Genomic DNA, 21,922 nt, shown 5'->3' on the forward strand with positions numbered 1-21,922 from the left:
ATGCTTTTCTGAAACCCTTCAGGGAGCTCGGGGTTTTCTTGGGTATCGGCCACCCAGTCCTCCTTGCTCAGCCCTGCAATAAACCTTTCTGCACAGTTCCCACCTTAGACTTAGTGACCTTAAAAAAAAAAATTCAGTTATTTTACCAGTAAAATGAGGTCATCCAGAAGAACAGAGAATTGCAATTCGGATCAAGGAAACCATGGCAAACCAGAGGTGAGTGTGGAGAGCTTTGTAGAGGGAAGGAGGGACCCAGGCAGGCTGTGGTGGTCCTCGCTGGGTGCAGGCTGTTGGGTGGGGAGCTAGTTGTTACGGGGTGGGGAGGAAATCCTCCTCCTGGGTTCTGTGAGCTGCTGCTGCCTCTGCATGAGAGCTTCCCACTTCAGGGCCCCTGATTCCACTTTTATTTTTTTTCAGAGTTTTTTATTTTTTTACTTTATTTTTTATTGAAGTGTAGTTGATGTACAATGTTAGTTTCAGGTATACAGCAAAGCGATTCAGTTATACATACACATACATATTTTTTCAGATTCTTCCCCATTATAGCTTATTACAAGAAATTGAATAGCTCCCTGTGCCATACAGTAGGTCCTGGTGTTTATCTATTTTATATACCGTAGTGTGTATATGTTAATCCCCAACTCCTAATTTATCCCTCCTCTGCCCTTTCCCCTTTGGTAACTGGAGTTTTTTCTATGCCCCGACTCCACTTTAAGTGAGGGCTCCCTTATTTCCTTTCACAGACTCCCCAGTGTGGTGCCTGTTTTTCCCCATTGACCTGAATAGCCTTTTCCCCCAACTCAGTGCCCGGCACATCCAGGAAGCGGCCACCTCATCATCTGCTCTCCAGGCTGTGATCAGCAGCCCAAGTCTCCCTAACAGGTCCCATGACGGCCACACCTCCAGAGAAGCTCGGCCCTGAGACCCGGGAGTCAGGGTCCCTGGGGATCTGCCTCACCACAAAGCCTCCTGAGGCAGCATCCCCTTCCTCTGCGGATTTACAGAGGAGCTCTGCTGCCCTCACTCCAGGGGGTGGCCTCACCTGGCACAGGTGGAAGGAAGGACCCCGCCCCAGGCCGGGAGGTACCAGCCTGGAGACTGACACACTTCACCCGGGTTGGCCAAGGCTTGAGGGGTTGCCTGGGGACAGAAGAGTGAGGACTTGAGTCAGGGAGGCAGGAGGAAGCTATGGGGTGGGAGAAGGGAGTCGGGCTCCCAAGCTTTCGCAGAGGGATTTGACCATGAGTTTTGAGGTCCTGGAGAGACAAGTGCACAAACCTTGCAACAGGGCAGTTCTCGCTGGCCCCCAGCACAGTAGCGGGGCTGGTCTGGGGAGGCTCGGAGGGCCTGGCAAACTATTTAGGACTCACTCACGAGGAGACCTGAGAGGGATGCACTCCTCCATCCTGCATCCCATGTCCCCCAGGCTCTGGAGCAGGTTGACTTGAGCATCCTGACTGACCCCTCCATCTGGAGTGTGCCTCCTGCTGGGACAGGTCCACTCAGAGAGTGGCCTCACTTTCAAGGCTCACTCAGAGTTCAAGCAGTTTGCAGCCACCCAAAGCACCAGGACCCTCCCTGGGCACAAGAGTTTGTCTGTCTCCTCATCCATGTCCCCATCAGAGTGAGCCTTTCCTCGGGTCAGCAGTCCTGAGTGTCAACTCTGGGGAACCAGGATCTTAGCCAGTGAGAACCATAGTACTGTCATTTGTTGACCGAATGAGTGACTATGACCAAGAAGTTCTGATTGGAAGGCTCAGTGTAATAGAAAAGAACAAACCTGACTCCATATTAGATCTGTTCCTTTGGCTCTAAACCTGTTCTCTGTCTCCTGTGCTCAGTTTTGCTGGTTCAGCACCTTTTGTAAAAGGATGTTGCCTAGAGCCTGAAACAGACAGGAGAGCCTGTTCTCAAGGCTCTGACCTTTAAAGATATTAACACTTTTGCACTCATAAAGATAAGTTGCAGAATAGAAAATAACATTTGTTTTGTTGGAAGTTTTACTGGGGCACTGTGACTGGTCCAGGTGGACAATAACAAAGGATTCTAAGAAGAAAGGATTCCTACACCAAGAAGTTTGCAACAACCAACCACACCCTCTCCCCTTTTTAGTATAAAAGGAGCCTGAAGTCGGACTTGGGGAAGATGGTTCTCCAAGACATCAGTCTGCCATCTTCTCAGTCTGCCGGCTTTCTGAATAAAGTCGCTCTTCCCTGCCCCAACACCTCGTCTCCCAATTCATTGGCCTGTTGTGTGGCAAGCAGATTGAGTTTGGACTCGGTAACATCAGGTCATGGGCCTTTACTATACACACGAAGAAGCCAGGGTGAGAAGGGGGTGCCAAGCAGACCATCCATCCTTATAGTCATATAGCACATATTTATTATTATATTATTTAAAATGAACTTACACTGTGACTTAGCAATTCAGCTTCTAGGTACTTCCCATAAAAGACAAAAATCAGAAAAGTGGCAACTTTCAAAGCTCAAGAACATTCTCTGCCGTTATTTTGACACTAAAAAAGAAAAAAGAAAAAAAAAAAGAAAACAGACTAAATGTCCCAAAATTGGAAAGCAGTCGTTGTAAGTGACAAAGCAACCATGGGGGAGGACAACACGATCCTTGCGTGTTGACATGGAGAGGTTCTCAGTCCACGGCCAGATGTGAAGGACAGCTGTCAAACACCATCACTGCAGGTCCCTACGCACCTGTGGCTATAGACGTGACAGAGAAAACACACAACATTAAACAGGGATGGTCGGCATATGGTGATGCCTTGTGTTTTTTAAGAGTGTTTGTTTTTAGTTTGAGTGTATTGACTGTGTAATTAGAAAAAACCCCAAGAAGAAGTAAGAGATAGCCAAGTTTTCCTTCAAGATCCCACCCCTGGTTAGTGGGAGAATCAGGACTGAAACCTAGAACATGACCTTTCTGTCCAGTGCTTATCCCACTGGTCTGCCTGGGTCCAGTCAAGGACTCAGAGCTTCCTTCTGCCTCAGGCTTGAAATACGTCTGTCTCCTGTCCCTCTTGCCAAACCTCCTCTTAGCTGACTAACAAGGGATTTCATAACACTATCGGCATGAATGCCTGCGTGTCTCAACCAGATACTCACATTTTAACATGCTTTATTTTTCTATCCCATTTGGAAAACAGGTTTACGTTTTCCCAACCAGCACCTTGCTCTGTGCTGCTATCAGTTGTCATGGATGCACCTCTGGTTTGACCACACAGGTTTTGCACATTTCTGTTTGACATCACTCCTGATGTTTATTTTTTTTCCTGATTGGACATTGTTTCCCACTTTATTTCTCAACTGGTTTTTTGTTAGCTGTGTAAGAAAGCTTTGGCTAGTGGATACTGGTTGTGTAACTGGCCAGTTCATGTGCCCCCTGTCTCTTGGCATCCAGCCAGCAATGGTTCCCAAGGCCAGTGGCAGCTCAGAATTTCCTGGGGAACTTGTGAAGAATAGAGATGCCGTCACTCAACCCTTGGCAAATCTGCTTCAGTAAGTTTGGGGCAAAGCCCTAAATATTTAGGAAGCTTCCTGCAGGGGTCTGGTGGGTGCAAACGCTTCCCAGGCAGGCATCAGGAATCCCTTAATGTCACCATTGTCTCTCCCCTTTGCATGCAATCTTCCCCAGCTTGACTTCAGTGTTGTGTTAAGATATATGTCTGTGTGGATCTCTTTTTACTGATTCTGTTTGGCCCGTGGTGATGTCTTTTGATCTCAACATTGATGTCTTTGCTTAGCTCAGGGGAAATGTTTCATTAGTTCTCAGCTAACATAGTCATAATGTCCTAAGTGTACCCCACGGGGCCCTAACCCATCTTACCTTCATGACATCATCATCTTCTCCCTTGGTTTTGGAAGAATTTTAGTCATTTTAGTAATTTGTCTTCTAATTCACTTGTTTGGTTTCGTTTCCCATATCTAATCTATTATTCACTATCTACAATACATTTTCAAATAAATTCATGTATTTTCATCTGAAAATACATTGTCATAGTGCAGTGGCCTCTTTTAACTAGAGATTTCTGGCATGTCCTCCTACTTTTTGTTTGGGGGAGGGGACAATTCCATGGCATCTTGGGAGAACCTTTTCTTTAACTCTTCAAATTAAAACTTATATATATACATATATTTCTCTCTTTTTTTCTCTTTCTAGTCAATTACAATGGTCAATTTCTGGTGTGCAGCACAATGTCCCAGTCATGCATCTACATACATATATTTGTTTTCATATTCTTTTTAATTAAAGGTTATTACAAAAAACTTTATTTTGAATGTTGAGGGTTTTCCTATTATCACTGATTTTGTCTGTTTATTCACTCTTAGAAGGTCTTGGAGACTCTGTGTTTATCCAGTACTAGGGGTTGATCTGGGTCTTCTCAAAAATTCTAGATCCTTTTCATATGGTTTCAAGTCAAATGAAAAGCATGAAAAGTCAATACATGTTGTATTGCAGAGATATACTTAGGGGAAAAGTTCTAACTCTGGCATTCTTCTAGTTGCATGATTTTGTACATGTAGCTTAACTTTTTTTTCTTCCATGCTCCTGTCTGTATCAAGGGGTAGACTTACATGAGACAATGTCTGTGAAGCACACACCGTGGTTCCTGACTCCTCGCGAACCGTCAGTAATTGAGGTGGGTCGACCTGGTGCCAGTGTTGATGCTGCAGTCTCTAGCTTCCTGTTCCTGGCAGGTCTCTGATTCTCTTGGGACTTGTCCTGTGTACACGTGCAGCTCAGACCAGAGGAGGGGCCTGAACCCTGCTCTGGAATGTTCTGCAGCATCCTGTACCTTCCTAGGCACCCATTTGGGAGAAGGGAGGGGAGAGTGTTAGTATAAAGGAGGACAAGCTAGTACAACCACCACTGGCCATCAGTACTTAGAGTGAATTTCTGCTTTACTGCCACAGTCATTGCTCTTAAATTCAGCAGCTTGTCCTGACTCTTATAAGCAGATGGTCCCCTTCAGCACTCACCCACACAGGACTTTGTTTCTGTCTGGGGTCTGATCACCCGACTCGACTCTGGCCCAGACCTGTGGCTGCTGCGACTTCAGTCCGTATCTGTGAGGCTCCAATGAGGCTTTAGCCCAGGCTCCCCCGCCTAGTCGTCTCCCATGCTGAGCGTCCACTGCACTTTCATGTGATCGGAAGCGACTTCAACATCCTTCTTCCTCCTCCAAATTTAATTTCCTAACTGCAATTTTATATAGCGCAAAATGAAGATGCTGAGTCTCTGATCTCGCGAAATAAAAAGAAAGAAAGAAAAGAAACAGTTTCTCACCTGTGGGGGAGCAGGGATCCGACTGATGTGTTAATGCAGTACGATGCAGTCCTGGAAGAAGGTGCTTCTAAATACACACCATATGGGGCCCAGTGCTGACTGCTGTTGGCTGTGCTGTCAAATTAAATGGGATAAGGATGGGAGAGCGAAGCCAGATCTTCTTCCTGCCAACAGAAGGGCAAAGGTCTGCAAAATCCTGGCCAGCCACTTCCGAACCAGGGAAAGGGGGCCTCGTTCCGTAGCTGGAAAAAGGAAAGCCAAGTTCAAGCTGGGCATTAAAATGCTCAGGAAGGCACTCTGCCCCACAACCAGAAGCTACACAAGACAAAGAAGTTTAAAAAAATTCCAAGAGCTCTCCCGAAGCTCCTGCATTTGGAGAGAAGGTGATGATGGGGTAATCAGGCCAGCATGAAAAATACAAAGACCAACTGTAGGGAACGGAAGGAGGCCCAGCTGGCTTCTTCCTGGCCCCCAGAGAGAGGGAAGAGCTCCAGGGTGCCCTGCCATTGAGGGTTTCCCATGGAATGTCCCAGGAATATTCCGCCGCGGGGACAGGGAGAAAGAAAAGAAGCTGATAAAACACAGTTCAGCCCTGGAACTAAGACCCACAGAGACAACGTCACAGAAGGCAGAATAGTTCTCGAGGAGAATTTTCCTAATGATATTAGAGCAAACGGAGTTAAGAACAAGACAGACAGAAAGAAATGACACAGTAACCGGATGAACATGTTTCGGGGAAAACTATGAAAGGGGAAGGCAGTACAGAGCACGCTGCAGTCTGATGAAGAAAAGTGGTCCCAGCGAAAATAAAACCTGAAGACACAGAAAGACTCCCGTGAGCCCTTCACATCAGAGAAAGCCTGCGTGAAAATATGAGTGAGTTAGACCGTGAGATTAAAATGCACAGAATGGGCTTGGATGAAAACTTTTTTAAAAATTTAGTGCCAAAGCAACATCATTAACTGAACTAGTAAATTAACAAAACAGCCAGGGACACGGTGGGTAATCGGTTACTGACAGAGAGGAAGACAGGCTTGAGAGGACAGCTGTGAACACCCAAGAAAAGACTACAGATCAAAACAATTATGGAAAAAACAAGAGAAGGAAGGACAGGCAAAGGAGAGTCAGATATGACTCCTCGGTGTCCCTGGGGTGGAAACCTCACAGAAGGGGATAGAATGTCTTTTAAAGTATGTAATAGAAGAAAATGTTCGTGAACAAAGGAACATGAACTGAAACCAACCTAAAAGATGAACTCTGCTCCTTTTATTAGTTAAGAAACATTCATTAAGAAACATCAATACAGAATGAACGCCACTGAAATATTTCCTGGTTGAGTCAATAAACACGAAGGACAAGGCTTGCTTCAAGCATTCAGACACAGAGAGCAAGGGAGGGAGCTGGCCGGGGACATGCAGACCAGCAGGCAGTTCTCAGTCACGGCAGCACTCAGAGTTAGAAGACAGTGGTGTGGAGAGGAAATTCTGGGCAAAGAACATGTTAACCAAGAATATTATACCCAGCCAAGCTGGCTTCTAGGAACCATAGTCACAGGGAAGCACACCAAAAATAGGGTCTTGTCTTGAGACATTTAAAAAAAAAAAAATCAGCCCACTAGCATGAACAGAGGAAGGACAAGTCAACACTTAAAACCAGAAGACAAATGGTTAAAATGGTACATTTCATATTACGTATATCTTACCGCACAATTTTTCTTTAAATCAGGGAAAAGAGAAAAAAAGGAGGACATGGGGTATAAATTTTGAGAGAAAGATAAAGTTGTTTATCTAACTAAGTTTCCCTTTGATTACAAAGGCCACAGGCAATCTTGGACAGGCAGGAATTTAAGAATCCAGCAGCAGTGAGACCCTGGTAGGGGACAGAGGAGTGGAGAACGGCTCAGTGATAAAAAAAATCCAGCCGAGCAAGGAGATAAAGCTAAATAGAAACCCAACCAGGAGAGGGAAAGCTATTGGGAAAAGGACTCCTAAGTATCAAATCTACTTAAAAATAGAAAAAGACTCAACAGTGGGAATCACTGTTACATAATAGATTGCAAATGCTATTCGCCTTGCAAATATCACCAACAAAAATCATGAGAAATAGTCAAAGTGTCAGATTGCCGGTTTCCCCCTTATTAAAATTTTCTGAAATTAAAACATGGAGTTAAAAAACATAAAGGAGCCCACCTCAATGTTTTTTGCCTTCTTGTTCCTGAGCTCAGAGGGCTCTCTTACAAAAATTACATCTTTTGTTGCAAGGCAACATTTATTTGGAGATCTGTGGTTCCCTTCGTTCAAACATCACCCCATCTTCTCTGAAATTACAGTAAAATTTAATAAAGTACTTTTATATTGAAAATAGTAGGTGGCACTAATCCCATTTTTATTGAAAGATATTTCTTGGTTTATCTACGCCTGCCTCTTTCACAGTTGATACGGGGAGAGAGATGTCTGAGGTGAGGGCCACTGGAGGCTGAGACGTTTGTGGCAGAGAAGTTGGATGTGAAGTCGTTTTAAATCTTTCTTTTCCTGTTTTAGTTCCATTCTTTATAACGAACAGGCTTCATTTTTCCCAAATCAATCATTTCAGAAGATGAATAAGTTAAAAGAAATCAAACGCTTGAAAACTAAGACAGACACTAATTTCTATAATATTGTTTCGTTTTGTTTTCAGATTTTGTTCAGAAAAGGTTTCATGCTGTCCTGGTGGGTAAGGGAAGCATTTATTTCTCCCACGTCCGGAGGAGTCAGGTGCGGAGTGGCCAGGAGGCTCGGCCAAGTGTCTAGGGTCCAGGACTGGCTGTCTGATGACGTAAGGTGGCCGGGCTGGGGTGACTGAGAAGACGGACTACCTGTATCCCTCCTTCTTCGGGTGCCCCATGCCAGGCGGGTTCTCAGGACAAGGGGTGGCCGCATCAGAGGACAAAAGCCCATCGCACAAGTGCTTGTTCATGCCTCTGCTTGCAACAAGCCTGGTAACATCCTATGAACCAAAAGAGGCAAACAGGTTAAATTCAGAGTCAAGTGGTGGAGAAATAGACTCTGCCTGTTTAGCTGGGGGAGACGGCAAAAGTCACGTGGTACAATCTGCATCTGCAGGGAGGAGTGAGGGGTTGCTTTCAGTCTCATGTGGCCAGGGAAGTTGTTTCTGCTAACTTTTGCCACTTAAAATCAACAAGTCAGCCAGTTTTAGTCCCAACACCTCTCTTCCGGTGGGATCTTGTAAGATTGGGAGGGAATCTCAGTAGCTCCTTAATCCATTTACTCAAGGACGTGTAATAGGGAAAAATAAATCTGACTCCATATTAGATCTGTTCCTTTGGCTCTAAGCCTGTGCTCTGTCTCCTGTGCTCAGTTTTGCTGGTTCTGCACCTTTTGTAAAAGGATGTTGCCTGGAGCCTGAAATACACAGGAGCGCCCATTCTCAAGGCTTTGACCTTTAAGGGTGTAACACTTTCCCATTCATATAGAGATAAAAAGTTGTGGAACAGAGAGTAACATGTGTCTTGTTGGAGGTTTACAGGGACATCATGACCCAACCTAGGACCTACATGGACAGCTGCAAGAACAAAGGATTCTGACACTAAAATGTTTGCGGCCACCAACCACACCCTGTCCCCTTTGAGCATAAAAGAAACCTGAATTCCAACTCGGGAAAGATGTTTTTTTGAGGCACTAGTTCACCATCTTCTCAATCTAACGGCTTTCTGAATAAAGTCACTATTCCTTGCCCAGCAACTCCTCTCTCAATTTATTGGCCTGTCGTGCAGCGAGCAGTACGAGCTTGGACTTGGTAACAAATGGAAAGTGCAGAGATTTTTTATTTCAGAAAGCTGAGCTAGACGCTACCAGTCTCTTTAGTTTAGGAAAATAGATTAGAGATCCATTTACACGAACGGTGACCCCCAGGCTTGGGCAAAGAAGACCAATCAAAAGGTTCCAAGAAGAAGATTTTGGCTTCAAATAAAGAAACCCAGGGCAAACCCTAGTGCAGATAGGGGACAAGGTCCCCAGATGGCTGGTTGTAAAGGCAGCACACATCAGAGAGCCCAGGGAAGGAGGGACAGGACTCCAGCTGGGATTTCAATCTCCAGTGCGCAGAACAGAGATTTCTGTCCCTGAACAATTCGATGGCTGCTTTGAACCCATGTGTGGGCAAACGGATGGGAGGGTACGTTCACAAGAGTGAATTCTACTAACCTGTGGGATGTTAGATAATAAACTTCTTAAGTCGAGATTTGCAGATACTAACTAATGTATATTAAATAGATAAACAAGTTCATACTGTACAGCACAAGGAACTATATTCAATATCTTGTAGTAACTTATGGTGAAAAGGAATATGAAAATGAATATATATATGTTCCTATGTGACTGAAGCACTGTGCTGTACGCCAGAAATTGACACAACGTTGTAAACTGACTGTACTTCAATCAAAATATATATAAAAAAGAATGTGTCGAGGTTTGAGAATTTAAAAAAAAATAAAATAAACTTCTTTAGGATGCAGATGTTGGGGATAGATTCTCTGAAGAGTTCTGGCATTTCTGAGAGTCACTCTTAAGCTAGGTCCTATCAGATGGAGAGGATTTCAGACATTGGGGAATATTTCAGCACATTCCCCAACAGACACACACAGTTTGGGACTGAGTTGTACTCCCGGTGACACAGGAAAAATGAATGTGGAGTGTGAGGAGGGCCGTGTCCCAGGTCTCGGTGGAGCCCCTGGGACATGCCCTGCCAGGTGTGGGTCCTTGGCTTCGCACAGGAGAGAATTCAAGAGTGGGCCACAGTTGAGTAAAGGTAGGTTTATTTTGAGAGATACATACTGCATGGAGTGTAGGTTGTTTCAGACAGCAAGAGAAAGGCCGTGAGGTGTGCGGGTTGGGTTCTCAATAGATACACACCCCATGGACAGGGTGCAAGCTGTCTTCGAGGATGAGGGAGCGAGAGAGGCAGCCATGAGGCGTGGTGTCGCCGGTTTTTATGGGCTCGGTAGCTTCATATGCTAACGAGTGGGAGGATTATCCCCCTGGGGAAGGGGCTAGGAGTCCCAGGAACTGGGCCCACTCTGCCCTTTGGTGGTCAGCCTCAGAACTGTCATGGAGCCTGTGGGAGTGCCATTTGCCATGTTAATATTACAATGATTGTATAATGAAGCTCAAGCTCTACCAGAAGTCAAATCTCCCGCCATCTTGGGCCTCAAGGCCCACTGGGAGTTGAATCTTCTGCCATCTTGTTGTTAACGGCTCTGTCAGTCCTTGAATGGCTGTGCCCTGCCCCCTTCCCTTTGTCTCATCAGTTTTTCTATTTATCTGCCAGAGGATCTTGGACTAGTCACCTAACTTTTCTAAACTTCAGCTTCATCATCTGTAAAATGGGCATAACACAATAGCCACTATCATGGGGTTATTCCAAAATTTGCATGAGATGCTGTTTCTGAACTGGCATATGATTAGCGCTCAGCTGATAGTAGGTACCCTGATTATTAAGGGTCAAGGGTAAGAAGAAAGACGTGTAAAGAGGGGAAGGGCAATGCATGCTAATACAGCCTCTTTTGGGATTCACTATTTGCTTGGAAATTGTGCTTAGTTTTCTCAGTGTCTACACGGGCTGGTTCTCAGGGAAGCTAAGGGAATCTGTCCCTGCCTCCTTCAACCTCTGCTATATTCTGAAGCATTTAAAGGACAATTAAACTGTGACAACTCACTGATGAATAACTGTGCTCTCTGCTAATCTTGTCACATTGGGCACTGGCTGGAGACACAGTTAATACAACATGGTTGAACAGCTTACACATTAATTACGTGCCCCACTAAAGGTGACAGGGCTGGGAGGCCTGCAGCATGTTAATTCCCCTCCCTCCAGGGGCTCTGCCAGTGAAAGTGTGGCTTCAACATGTCAGCACAAATCAACTTTGTCATAGTAGAGCTCAGAGCTACACCGAGGGGGACTCGGTCCTCTGTGCCCCACGCCCTCCGTTCCAAGATGGGGCTTCAGGCTGCTGGGTAGAAGTGATTCATGGTAAGCCCTCTAAGATAATCTGTTAGAGCTCAAGGTCAAGGAAGGTCAATGAAGCGAAGAGTGTGGCGTAATAATGTGCAGCACGTCGAGCTTCACCCTCAACTGCAAAAGGAACTTGTCTTTTGCAAACATAACGGGCTCTGTGGTTGGTGCCTCACCTGGGTTTGCTCCATCAAGCCTCACAGCAGCCTGAGGGCTTCAAACAACACACCGCAGGAATCTTCCCCATCACCAGCCTCTGGGCCCCTCAAGGTCAGCTCTGCAGGAGGCAACATCCAGACCCTCTTCTGTGCACACACACAGCAATTTGTATGAACATTTAACATTTTAAAAGTCATTTTAAAATTTCTGAACAACTGTATATACATACATTTCTTTTTCTTGTTTAACAATACTTCTTTTCTTATCAGTTCGCATAGGCCTACATCATTCTATTTAATAACTCTGCATCATATTCCAGAGTAGAAGTTTGTCAGTTGAAACATGTGCAACGTGAGAGTTGTGAGTTAAGTTTTATTCTGGGTCTTACTGAGGACAACAGCCCAGGAGACAGCCTCTCAGCCAGCTCTAAGGGACTGCTCTAAAGAGGTCATGGGAAGGCTAGCGGACATGTGCTTTTTGTTACAGAATACGCACAGTCAGCGTATAGCTTGGTAAAAGATGACTGCTAATCTTCTGTTTGCATGTTGGCCTAGTGCTTCAAATTTTCAGTTTATAAAATATTCTAGAATAAGCATCTTAAGGTGCATATAAAAGCTTTTTTTTTTTTTTTAAGGCTAAAGTCCTCCAAGTGAAATGTCCTCATCAAAGCGTAAGTGCATTTTGCATTTGAACAGGTGGGCAACGTCATTTCCAGGAAGCTTCACCAACCTTCTCTTTCACCTACTGCAAACAAGAATGCTGGGTTCTCCACGTTCTTGCCATCGGTAGATATTAGTCTTTTTAATTTTTGCAAACCAGAGAAACAGAACAAAATATAGTACTCTGGCTTAAAATTACATTCCCTTTAAGTTGAACATCTTTTCATATATTGTTCTTAATATGTGAATTTCCTGTAAATATCTTTTGCCTATTAAAATAATTCTGTTCAATTATTTGTATTTTTCTTATTGGTTTTTAAAAGTTCTTTATGTAATTATAGATTGTAATCCATAACCTGATAAATATTATTTTGCAAAAGTTTATAATTTGTCTTTTAATTAATTAATGCATTTTGTCTCTTCTAAGAGTTGTTTTTAGTTTTTGGTCAAATACTCTGTACATGCTTTTTAAAAGTATCTAGATTATATGTGCTTCCCCAAAATATTTTTTATCTATTTTCTTAACTTTTTCCCTAATGCTTGTGTTTTCTTTTAATTGGCTCTTTAATATGGCTACTTTATATTTCATGGCATCAGTTAGGTGTCTTATTTTGTTATTCTAAATGTGTAGTCAACAATTCCAGCAGTGTTGTTAAAAATTCCATACTCCACCCACACCCGCAATTTGAGATGCTACTTTAATCACAGATACAGGAATAGGTTACCACAAATGGTTAAGTCTATTGCAAAACTTAGCATCCTGTTCAGTCAACCGGTTGGTTGAGCCCCATGCATGTATCATAAGGTTTCAGTAATTTATTAGCTTAGTAGTAGACCTTATATTATTTATTAATCTTCTATGTTAAATGTTCTCTTGTCATTCTCATGCATTTTCTCTTCCATTTAAATTTCCATGAAAATGCTGGCAGAGATTTTATTATGTTCCACAAGTTGGTGGGGAGAGAATTAACACCTTTAAGTACTGAATTTTCTTTCTAGACACATTATGTCTATTTACTTAGGTCTCCTGTAACGACTCACGTTTCACAATTTTGCAATTTTCTTGTTATACATCTTGCATATTTCTTGTACAGTTTATACCTAAATAGTTTATGTTTTGTGTTGCTGAATACAGGGGACATTTTTTAGTTTCAAATTTTATTTCTAATTCTAATTTTCTAATTTCCTTTTCATTTCTAATCAGTTACTGCTGATATATAAGAATGCATTCTATTCTTGTACATGTATTTATATTTAGCTGATTTATCAGAAATTTTTGTTTCTTGTCTTGGATATCTTCTGTATGTAGACATGGGCAAATATTGTTTCCTATTTGCAATACTATAATTCACTTTAAAAATTTTTTTGATTTATTCTGACCCACTTCCAGTGTAATGATGGTAATCAGAATTCTCATCCCATTTCTGCCCTTAATCATAACGCACAGTACCATTAAAGGTAGTATTTATTGTATGTTTCTATGTCCTTTACTGGAAATTTTTCTCCTATTCAAGCCCATTGAATTATTTTTTAAAACCAGAAACGAGAATTGAATTTTTTCAAATATTTAGCCAAATATAGAGTGACCAAATGATTTGTTTCTCTAACAATAGTTAATATGGTGAATTATCTAAAAATTATCCCTGATAAAGGATACCACTCATTTGTAATTAGGTGCTAATAGCAGACTTTAATTTATTCCTTATTATATATCATAAATACCATAAATGGATCACTTCTTTCCCAGTCATGGTATATTGTATTTTTAATGCAGTGCTTGATCTAGTTAGTCAATACATTATTGGGGACTCTTGCCTCTGTGTCCTTAAGTAGCCGAATGTTTTGTTTGTTGAGGTGATTTTTTTTTTTTTTCCTGTTCTGATCTGGGGACTTTTCCAGATTTTTTTATTTTTTGGATTTTTCTAGGATTTTTTTTTTTAATTATTATACAATATGTCTTTTTACTGAAAATTTGGTTTTTAAAATCGCCCGTAAACCTGTCTAGACACATTGACTTTTTTAGGGGTACGTTTTTACTGCTTTTTAAATTGTATTGGTTGGTTCTCTGTTGCTCCTGCCCCTAACAGCTCCCCTAGCTTCTGCTCTGGGTTTCATAGTATGCACCCCAGACTAGAGTTTTCTTTATTGATGTGGTTCTTTCCATCTTCTCAGTTATTTCTCAAAATGCCTGCAACACTGGTGATATTCTCTTGTTATCTGACAATGGTGAGTATTTAATCTTTGTAAAATATGTTAATGCTGTACCTTCTCAAGATTGGAAGTATGGAAGGAGGTCGGTAGATTACGCTTAGCCACCTTGACCTAAATTATCTGCTGCAAGAAGAAAATGAGTGGTAAGGAGGTTCTGTGCTTTGCTCAGGGTCTCAGCACCTGTCAGTGACAGTTGGGCTTGGTCTTGGGCTCCGGTGGCTTCAAAGCCTGTGTCCTTTCACACTGCGCTACATGCAGGATATGTCACTGCCCTAGAGAGCATTCCTGGGTGCATATAAAAGTGAGGGGAGTCGCAGGGTGGGAGGCACAGCTGGTGATTAATAGTTAATAACAGTAGAGCTCACTTTGGAGAAACTTCTCTTGGAACAGTGGTACAGTCACGAGAAGGAAGTGGCCAAGCCTGCAAACTGAAGGGGTCAGACAGGGGGCTGGAGGCAATCGGATGAGTGAGGGTCAGAGAGGTATCCCAGATGGACAAGGGAGAGAAGACTGTGTACCTAGACACAGATATGTATGTCTTTAGTAAGAGGACATGGGATAAACCAATATTAAACCATTACGACCAGTAAACCCTTGCACATCTTTTTCTAAAGTTCTGAACTACTCAGCCTATCTGGGTGGCCTAGGTATCAGCCTGTTGCCCGCAGAAACAGTGCTACAGGCATGCCTTCCTGTTTGCCGGTCTTCGCCTTCTTTGCCGTTCCTCCCCTCATTCTGCAAACCTGCCCCCTCGAAGTGTCCTCTCTACATACGAGCTCACAGCTCGGACACTTTAGATGGCAGCCTGATTCGCCGCGGTCACTGGCTCAGTGTAACCCAGGAAGCATTTGTCTGTGAGCTGAATAACTGGCAGGCTCTGAAGAGGGTGGCTTTGCTGCTCATTAAGAATGTAGTCCCGAAAAGAACAGGAGCAGGTGACGCTGTTTATTCCCAGAGTCCCAAAGTGCCCCCCAAGTCAGGGCACAGCGTCACAAACACCTGGACCTTCCCAGACCCTTCCTTGTGGTGTCACATCTGCCCAAGCGTTCACGTCCTCCAGATCTTTGCCCTCCTGCTTTGTAGAGGTTTTTCTGTCACTTTGAGGTTTGTGAATAAGACGGATTTCTGCACCACAGAGTTAAGTTCCTAGACAATCTCAGCTGATCGCAGATCTTGAGAAAAAGGACCTCCATTAAAGTGACCTTTTCCACAAGCACCTCTGACCCATTGCCACGTAACCTTTAAGACCAGACCCATCATCAGAGGTACCACAAAGAAGACCAAGGCAGCTTTCTTTCTGGTTGGTTGTGTGGGGGAAGGTTCAAATTCCTAGTGAGATATTAAGCTCTTTGCTAACACTGATCGCTTATCTTACCCATCTTATTAACGAGGCTACTCTCCTAACTACAAATCCCCGGCCGTTTGGGGCCATGCTCAGATGTTCCCTCTTCTCTCACAATGCTTTGATCCCTCCACCAAGCCATGCAGATTCTCTCCAGGCTTTTAGTAGCCAGATCAACATCACACTCATCCATGAAGTCTTCTGGGAGCAACACAGCACATACTCACTTGTCTGAACTCCTGCAATAGTCACATAATGAAAAACACCTACCATATGTTCATTTGCTGTAAATCTCGGCCATTAAAGGCTAAGCTCTTTGAAAGCAAGGACCCTGTCAATCACCTTTTCTCTACGCATCCAGCACCAAGCTTGGCTTCTGGGGAAGAATAGGTTTCAGTGTCCTTTCCCTGGGAGATGGGATGGAGCCCTGATGCTGAGAGCATTCACAAAGACCTGGGCAGTCAGGCAGCTGTGGGAAAGGTGGGGCCAGCATCAAGGTCATGTGTCAAAGTCAAGAGTCAATGCTGAATTCATATCTAGGAGATACACAAGCCCGGATACTAGTGAGTCTGGGAGAAGACACTGTAGTCTGGGAAGATCTCTAAGTGTTCCCTCAAGCGCTCTAATGCGCTTAAAGAGCTCGCCAAAAAGTGCTCTGATCCCCTGGCTGGTTTTTGCTGCCACCCCTGCACTTACTAGGACTGGTCACGTTGCTCGTTTTCCTCCAGTTTGTGAGCAACATGAGGCACTGAATGCCTGTGTGTTTTTCGTCTTTGCGTCTCAAGAGTGTGGCATGATGATGTCAAGCCCAATCTGGGGAAAGCACCTGGCACATTTTATTGGCACTAAACAAGTTCCTGTTGGACAGAGAGGTAGTCAAGTACAACAGTCATTTTAAAATAAGTTTTGGATCTCCAAGCCCACTCTCACATCCAGAACCGTCTTCAATAATCCCCTTACCTGGGCCGACCCAACATCGGTCAGGGCTCACCAACTTGCTCCTTTTAAATTGCCCAAAGTAGAGAAGAGTTCAGAGGTTGAACATCTACCCAGACACAGGTACAGAGATGGCAAGGGAGTGGCCAGAGGAGCCAAGGCAACCAGAGAGCATGGGGTCCTGGTGTGCAAGCAGCGGAGGACTGCTCGGAGGAGCGGTGAGCACCAGCCAGGGCCGGAGGATAATGGGCTGGTAATGGGAGGCTCACTGATGCCCTTTAACAAGCAGTTTGGGCAGAAGCTGAAGACAAGCCCTGCCTGCAAAGGACTGAGCTGTGACTGGCTGGCAAAAAAGCAAAGCAAGGAGGTGACATTTTCAAGAGCTGATATAAAGGCAAGGAGAGAATTTCATGCTGAAGAGGAGACAAGCTGTGCAACGAAGTGAAACATCAACTCTGCCCTCAACCCCACCGGCAGACACTGGCCTGAAATTCTCTTCTATTCTGATGTGATTACTATGAGTCATGAGGGAGGAGACGGGCTTCCCAAAAGGAGAGTCAAACATGTAGGTAAAAGGAACATCCAACCAGGGGACACACGCATTATTTTATCAGAGGTGTAAGCATATGGCTTAAGCAGTGGCCAGCCAGCTGAATGCAGCCCAAAGAGGTGTTTGACTGACAGATCTTACCTTTTAGGTTGGGTAAGAGCATTTTTGTTGGGAAGAGACCTCCCTACTCTGTATTTTATTTAGAGTGTCTGCCATATGTATGTTATTTTCTTGACCAACCTGGAAGGCATTTGAGCTGCTGGCACCTACCTTACAGGGTCCAGGGAAGGGAAAGGTAAGTGTCGATTATGTGTCTGAAAGTATCCAACCCCTGAGGGCTTAAGCTAGGGGAGAAAGGCAAACAATATGGAAGACACGATCAACCTCTTAGAACTAAGAGGAAACATTTGAGCCCGGAGGAAGCAGAAGTCAGGGGCTTCCCTCTGGCCCTGGTCTGCGGAGCAGAGTCGGCAAAGTGACCGGCCCTTTTAGCTGCATGCCTTCCAGCCGTCCCCGGGGGATGGGAGGCTCTGAAGAAGGGGCTCCCACGTTTGCCTGGAGGACAGAGACTCCTACTGGTAGTCCACACATATGTCCATGTGAAGAAAGGGGCTTATACGGGCCTGGCAGCTTATATGCTTTTCAATCGTCCGCCTTTCTTACAAGGAATTCAAACCTGAGCGGCTGGCTACACAAGTACCACTGAAGGGGGCTCAGTTTGGGGGGCAAGCTGTGCGTTCCTAACCATGACCTTTTTTGCCCAGCACCCCTGAATGATTTCATATCCTAATTAAGAATTAGCACCTAATAAAAGATGACTCATAAAAGAAAAATTTTAAGGACCCTCTAGGTTACTGATGTTTAGAAGGTTGACGCAGCCATCAGGAATGGCTCGTGAGTGGCATGTAAAGCTTCTGGGGGCATTTCCATTCTCAAACACCAGCGAATCAGCAGAGCAGTGGCCCACCAGGGCCCTGCCACTAAAGGACATCTGGTCTACCACTCTGCGCGCTTCAGCCCAGAGTAGGGTAAGTCACGGATTCTTGGGGAAGTCTCAGAAAGGGTTAAAAGTGGCTGCGCTTAAAGTCACTGAAGCAAAGAGCCTGAGGCAAGAAGAAGAGAGTCCATCTTCATAAGTGTGACATGGGGTGGTGGGTTCTGCTACAGTCCAGCTCAGACTGTGCTTTCAGGGGGCTTTCCCTTCATATCACTGTCAGGCTGCAAAGACGTCCACGCCTTCTGCCTTCCTCTATGGTTGAGGGGCTTACAGGTTTCAGGTCTTGGCAGACAAGAGAGGATTCACATGGTGTGGTCCAGCAGACGAGGGCCCGGACAGATGAGGGGTTGGGCAGCATCCTCAGATGTGGAAGAGAGTGACTCCAGTCAGACATGCTACAGGCAATGGCTGACCATCCCAAGGGACGGCAGAAGGGACAACTCTGGCTCTGGTGTGCAGCCCAGACTTTTTCCAAAGGCAGGGTGTCAAGATGCACAAAACAAGCATACGTTCCTGCCACACACCCCCCCCCAACAAGGAAATGAACCCAAACATGAAAGTAAATGTTTAGCAATCACAGTAAGCCGGGGAACAGATTCCCGGAGAGAAACTCTGAGGTCAGTAGAGGAATGTGCAGCATGGTCCGTGGGTAAATGGTGGTGTGTGATTCCCACACTTGCTGCTCACAGAACTCAGTACCTAGGTTCTCGGTTCATGGGTCATAAAATAAAGGATGTCCCAATTGGAATAGAAGGGTCCATCTAGAAGTCAAGGACATGGGCAGGAAACAGACGTCCACTGAACACCTATGTGGGAGGCTCAGAGCCAGGCATTTTATCTTTACATCCATTATCATATTAACTTTCCTCATTTAGCTGATAAGGAAACTGAGGCTCAGAGCACTGAAGATTATTATCTTGTCTACACCAGCTCTGAAAGGGTCAGAAGCAAGGAGAGCAGAGGGCCTGCGTGCTCTGTGGTCCACACCGGAATGCCCTGATCTCAACGATGGTGTGAACAGAGAGTCATACATCCAACTGTTTCCTTTAGAGCAAAAGGGACACAGTGGATTGTGTGGCGTTTCGAAGCCTCCAGTCACAAATCAGGTTCTGAGTTAATGGAAAACTTATTAGAGAAAGCTTGACTTTCAATAATGAAATTAAAAGTTTATGAAAGTAGCATAAGTGACTGTCCTCAGAATGAATCATAATTTACATTTAATTACAAAAGCAGTGCTCAGGTTGGGAGCGGTGCCAAGTAAGCTGCATGCATGTTTCTCCTCTGCTATATTTTAGGGGTTTGCAGCCATAAAAAAAAAACTGGTTTCAAAAAAACGTGCATCGATGTGGTGTATGTAAACAGCACCCAATATCTGTTTTTAGACAACTATTAAATGCCTGCTGTATGAGGAAGATAGGATTCCCAAGGAATCCAGGAGAAGCACAAGAAACACTTCACTTCCTCCTTCCAGAAGTCGACCATATTTCTGCAGAGAAATCACAAGGACAAATGTAATTGTCACTCCAGTCCTGTGTGCTTGGCATAAATAAATGAAAAGTCAGGAAGAAAGTTAACGGCACAGGCTGGCATTTTCAGGGAGGATCCAGGGAGGGTTTGGGACTTGAGATTAACAGAGTGATTTATTTCAAATATAAATCCAGGTATGGTGCTGCCCGCAGTGAAAAGCCCCGCAAATTAAGTCCACATCCCTCACAGGTGTGGGCGCGACCTCGGTGTGGGCGTGGCCTCGGTGTGGGGCTCCAAGCCCAACGTGTGCGGTGCGCCCTGTCCGGCCCCATGTTTCATCGCTCTCCACCTGTCAGACGTCACATCCGAACGATCTCAATTGCTTGTCCACACACCGATTTTGCTTCCCCAAATCTCTCCTTCTTCTGTCTCTCTGTGCGCCCCGCCCCTTTGCTGCCTACTCAAGCCTGGCCATCGTTCACCCCTCAGGAAAGGGCACCAATGTGTGACCACACATGCCTGTTGTCTCTGCTCGTGCTGCACTGGACACCCCACCCGTGCCTCAGAAATACCTGCAACAGTCGGGTGTGGCTAAATGTGTCTCCTTAACAAGCCCTTCTGATCCAGACCCTCCAGGGCAGCCCCGCAGATCTGCTTAGAACCCATACACTGCGCCTCCCAGTCCCAGGGCAGCTCTGCCGGGCCACGTGAAGCCTGGTGTGTGGGGTGCTGCTTCTCAAAGTGTTACCAGCCAGGGTTCTTGGCCTCCTTAATCAATGGGAATGGGTAAGAGTCCAGACGAGAAATTCAGGCAAGGCTTTCTCGGGACTTAATGCTGCAGCAGGAGGGAGTGAGAACAAGAAACAGCTGGCCTTGCTGGCTCCCTGAGTGGGGGTGAGCTGGTCCTTTAAATGGGGTGAGGGTAGGGGCGGGTCGGGGGTTAGGTCACAGGGGTGGCTCAGGTGGCCTGCCCACCCCCTTGGTGGCGCTGTGTGCAGGCGTCATGCAGGGTATCCTGTTTCTGCTCCTGACACTTTCAAATGGCAGTTGGATTTTTGGTCTTTTTGTATCTTGTTGTTCATAACTTGCCCCAACTGCGCATGCACGGTCCAGGTGCAAGGATCGCGGTCCAGGGTCCCACGGCCAAGCCTGGCTCAGAAGAAGCACACCTGCCCAGGGTCAGCGTCCAGCCCCGCTCCTCCAGAGCCAGCGCTGGTGCCTGTGGGCCCTGACGCCCAGGATGCTACCGGGATGATCGGAAGGAGCTTGGCCATGTGAACATCTGCGGCTGGATCCTGTGTTTATCACTTAGTAGTTGCATTACCTGGGCCATGCCACTTCTGTTGTCCTCAGTCTCCCATCTGTAAAGTGGGAGCAGGAGAATTAAGCACCTCTCAGGGCATATTAACGACAGGACCCAGGCCTCTGCTCTTGGCTCTTCATGCAGAAAAATGGCAGCTCTCAGTCTGTCTGGTCAAGGTCCCCACGGATGGACCTGCTGCCTGGCCAGAGAGCCTGTAGCCACAGCCCCAGAGGGGCCAACTCGGATGCTGACCCTGGTATCCTGGGGAGCACAATGTCCCGGTCTCGTCCTGCAAGCCTCCGTCCTCATCCATGTCCCTGAGGCGCTGCCTGGCGCCACCTTGTGGCAAGGATGAGAACTGCAGGCAGCCCTTTGGGGAGAAGTCTTGTTCTCTGGTGCGTCATATGTAGTGGATGTGGGTGGAACATTTCTAGAGCTGCCAAGAAGTGTTGTTTTGGGTTTTAATTCAAGTTAAACATGGTCCTAGGCTTCTAAGAATACAAAGGCCCCATGTAGGCTTTGCCACACCACGGCATATTTCTGAGTCAGTCATGACCGCTGGCTCAGGGAAGGCTGTAATTCCCAAGTTGCCAGCATTCCAGGCTCCATCCACCCCATGGCTTGAAATCCAAGAGGGACAGGCAGTTGCCCTCATAGCCTTACCCACATCTGTCCAAACCAGCCACTCTAAATTACATCCTTTCTTTGCTAGCTCATTGCTCACCAAGGTCTGCAGTGCTTCCAGAATGGCTTTGCCAACACAGGCATGTGGTCTGAGCCAGCAAACCAGGCCCACAGGACAGAAAGAAGGACAAGAGGGAGACACACAGAGATGGCACGTGGGTGGACACAGCCCAGAGCAGGACCCCTGGCACAGGGCCTCTCTTGAGCTCCAGACTCCAGATCAAACTGCTGATGGCATCCTGACCTGTGTGTCTGGAAGGTGCCGTGTCCAGCTGACCTCACCAGACCTGAGCTCCTTCAGGGCCTCCCA

The 21,922-nt window shown here is 45.5% G+C and overlaps 1 long non-coding RNA gene across 5 annotated transcripts in view; it reads right to left on the bottom strand.

The window, feature by feature from the left end:
- Positions 1–386: 386 nt before the first annotated feature.
- The window catches only part of LOC123618733 (uncharacterized), a 37,844-nt gene continuing 16,308 nt past the window's right edge, over positions 387–21,922 (bottom strand). The window contains exons 2-7 of one of the 5 annotated variants that reach the window (XR_012506937.1): positions 11,481–11,609; positions 8,150–8,280; positions 5,296–5,459; positions 4,989–5,208; positions 4,584–4,808; positions 387–2,714 (exon numbers count right to left, since the gene is read on the bottom strand). This is a non-coding gene — a long non-coding RNA (uncharacterized LOC123618733). Of the gene's footprint in view, positions 2,715–4,583; positions 4,809–4,988; positions 5,209–5,295; positions 5,538–7,484; positions 8,281–11,480; positions 11,610–21,922 lie in introns of all 5 variants that reach the window. The other 4 variants (XR_012506936.1, XR_006727196.2, XR_012506934.1 and 1 more) reach the window with 4 other exon arrangements.

The sequence above is a fragment of the Camelus bactrianus genome, chromosome 5, assembly GCF_048773025.1.
Source record: "Camelus bactrianus isolate YW-2024 breed Bactrian camel chromosome 5, ASM4877302v1, whole genome shotgun sequence".
Classification (NCBI taxonomy): domain Eukaryota; kingdom Metazoa; phylum Chordata; class Mammalia; order Artiodactyla; family Camelidae; genus Camelus; species Camelus bactrianus.